The sequence below is a fragment of the Ictalurus punctatus genome, chromosome 19 (assembly GCF_001660625.3).
Source record: "Ictalurus punctatus breed USDA103 chromosome 19, Coco_2.0, whole genome shotgun sequence".
In the NCBI taxonomy this organism is placed as follows: domain Eukaryota; kingdom Metazoa; phylum Chordata; class Actinopteri; order Siluriformes; family Ictaluridae; genus Ictalurus; species Ictalurus punctatus.
Window position 1 is genome coordinate 15,861,317 of NC_030434.2, and position 3,554 is coordinate 15,864,870.

Consider the following 3,554-nt stretch of genomic DNA (forward strand, 5'->3'; position numbering starts at 1 on the left):
ATATAAGTGTTAGCTGCAACTTAATCAATCACATTCCAATACAGAATTTATTTTATTTTATTTTTAATTACCAAAATGCACCCCTTGAACAGTACTCACATCGCCAAGGGAATGCTTTGTGACACCTTGAATTACTGTCACTGGAGTTATTTTCTTGAGTGATATATATGCTTAGCAGAAAAAACAGCCTGAAAGACAATTGCTAAGATGCATTTGTGTGTATGTGTGTGCGTGTGTGTGCATGTGTGTGTGTCTGGTTGATGTGACAAAGTGTTGATCTCAGGACAGCAGTGGCTGGTTTTGCATTTTGCTACCAAATAGAGCGTCTCCCCTTGCTCCAGGGGCTGAGAAACGATGGGCAAAATCGCTTAATGAGGCGTGAAAGCAGGGTGGGCTCCTGTCGAGCAATTACCCTTCCCCAGGTAGCAGCAGCTGCAGGCTGACTTAATGGAGTAGGTGATCTACAGCCGGAATTGTGATGACAGAGTGATTACAAGCTCTATGCCACACCACTGTGCTCTTCACGGGCCTTGGATAGCTGCAAAACCAGACAAAATACAGATGAAAAAAGTGGGAAATGAAAGGTGGGAATACATATGCATATAATCAAGTGCTTCCCTAGTGTGTACATTTTCTTAGCCCATTACTGTAAGATTTTTACAAAGTATCCCCTTGATTATATGATCAGTGGTGACACGTAGTGAACATAGCAGGAATAATTGCTCTTCATGCTGCTTGTTCTGTGCGGAATGTCGATGGAAATGATTGGGTTGTGATTCCCACGTTGGTTGCAAGCAGTGTCTGCTAAGTGCACTGTAAAAACACTGCACTCATGGATCCATTTGACCTTTTGTAACTGCACCGGTTCAACCGCTGTGCTTCATTCAGACTGGGATCAAATCAGCAGTGAGAGGCAATCCAAGTTACAACAGGGACAGCTCAAGTTCCTATTTTTAATGACCACATCTCAGGCTTTCATCACTCACACTATGTTCACATCAACTAGTGTGTACACTAACCTCTCAAGGAGAAATCAATAGCAGGGATGCCTCCTGCCCCTTTTATAAGGAAAAAAAAAGAGAGAAAGAGAGGGAAAGAGAGCTCTAATGCTAACAAGTCTTAGGCATTACTTAATATAGCTGAGAAAATTACGTGCCCTTGGAGTGAAAGGGCTGGCAAAATGTGTTTGAAATGTTATGAAAATAGACTAGTGAAATCTCAAAATGTTTCCACACTTCCTTAGGACTTTATTATAAAGTCCTAAGGGTTTAAAACTCATCACTAAAACTCAGTAACTGCTCCATACACCCTGGATGGGACACCAGTCCATTGCCTGACACCATACGCACACACATTCACACACCCACTCACTCCCAGTGGCAATTTAACGTAATCAATTCACCTACCAGAGAACCCAGAGGAAACTGCACAGGGACATGTGAAATTCTACACTGACAGTTTTAGATTGAAGTGAGGACCCTGGAACTGTGAGGCCAGTCCATGCCACCCAATTTACAACTCTAAAATGTCAACATAAAGACAATAATGTCCTACTAACTTGCAGAGTTAGTAGTAGTAGTAATCCATCACAGCCTGGATTTCATTGAACCCTTCAAATCTAGCTATACGATTATGCCCCCTTGCCAAGGAATGAATTAGGCTTGTGAATCCTTGTTCATCCACAATGATTATACTCAAGCTGTGCAGTATTAACCTGCTGATGAAATAAACAAGACTCCCATAAAATGAAATTAATCTAGCATCACTGATAATTATGCCATCACTTTCTCCTAATGTTGTTAGCAGTTATGGCTCTCACTGTTGTTCGCGCTCATTAACTGGTGTCTGAAAGTAGTTTCTTAACACAGTAGGTTTCTTCAATTGTGTGCATTGGTATTGCATTCACTTATATCCAACTGAGCACTTGAGTCATAGTACCGGCTAAGAGGACTTTCATTAGACAATAATATTTGCAGATGGGATGCAATCAGCCAGGATTCCCAGAACCAATAGACTTCTTTACCATTTATCAACACCATCCTACAGTATCCTATTTTACCACCTAACCTCCTGGATTATTTAGCCAGTCATCCTAAAGACTCATTAAAGACTGCAATAAAACATAGAATATGAAGCAATGACTCTATATTTTTAAATGAACATTATTGTATACTCTATATAATGTACCATACAGACTGAATGTAGTAGTCCTCTGTAACTGTAAGAACCTTATGAAAGAGGAGTTCTTAGATGATTCTATGTTCCAAAATATAAACAAATTAATCATTTAAACCACAGCAGCACTGACTGATAAAGCATTTACAAAAAATGAATGAATGAACACAGTAAACACATGGTGCAGTGCCATATGAACATGCATGCTCAAATGACATTCAGTGTGGCCTTTAGTTGTCCAATGAGCTTTGTATCTGATCCTCACTCCAGACCTGATTCACACCTCTGCTTTGGGAGAATGTTTAAGACAAACTGCACTGCAAGTACTAATGAACAAAAGTAACTATAACTGATGCAGAAACTGATACACCTGCATCAGTAAAAGGGCGATTTTGAAAACTCTTAAGAGCAGTGCTCATGAAGAAGAAGCCTTTATTTGTCACATGTACATTACAATGTTTTTTTTTTCTTTGCATATCCCAAATTATTAGGAATTTGGGGTCAGAGTGAAGGGCCAGCTATGATTCAGCATCCCTGGAACAGAGAAGATAAGGGCCTTGCTCAAGTATCCAACATTGGCAATTTGGTGATGCTGGGACTTCAACCTACAACCTTCTGTTTAGTAACCCAGAACCTTTTGACCACTGAGCTACCACTGCACAATAATTGTTATGGAAGAATGCACACAGCCCACACCATCAGAAATTATGCAGTCAAGATTCACACGTTGGGGAATTCGCAAGGCTCAGCACCACCAAAGTGCAATAGCTGAGCCTCATCTTGGGAGAAACCACCTTCTTGATCATGGTATCACCCCTGCCAGGTAAGTATGAGGCTAGATGAAACATGTATAAGCCCATCATGACAACTTACATAATAGGCTCCATTTTGTTAGTAATTATGTCTGAGAATGTGTACTGCCATTGAAACATCTAATTTCGTAAAGTCATCCTCACCTGTTATGCTTGATTGTTTGTTTTTATTGTAATGTTAATCAAATTATTAGCTAATCAAATTTATTATTCTCAAATGCTTTAAGATCAACAAACACTTTAAAATTCCAAATAAACATTCAACTTGTCCATTTTCAAGTGTTTTCACTGAGAATTTACAGATTATTACAATGTACATTGGTGAAGCACTTTCATTTCAAGGCCACAACAATAGCAACAGTGCACAAACAAATAAAATGGCTTTGATTAATTTTCCACCACAGCCAGTACTGTTCAAAATAATAAATACATCTCCCACTGAATCTAAACAGACTCAACAGTGGCTTAACAAAGAGGCTATGTTTTCAACTGTGTCATCCTCAGTATTTTAGAGCAGAGGTTTCCAACCACAATGACTCAGACTGCAGCCCATCAACCACAAAGTTC

At 39.5% G+C, this 3,554-nt stretch overlaps 1 non-coding gene across 1 annotated transcript; it reads right to left on the bottom strand.

Annotated features, from left to right (window-relative positions):
- Positions 1-2,845: 2,845 nt before the first annotated feature.
- LOC124629255 (U1 spliceosomal RNA) lies at positions 2,846-3,006 on the bottom strand. The gene has a single exon (XR_006984199.1). It is a non-coding gene; the product is annotated as a U1 spliceosomal RNA (small nuclear RNA).
- Positions 3,007-3,554: the final 548 nt, after the last annotated feature.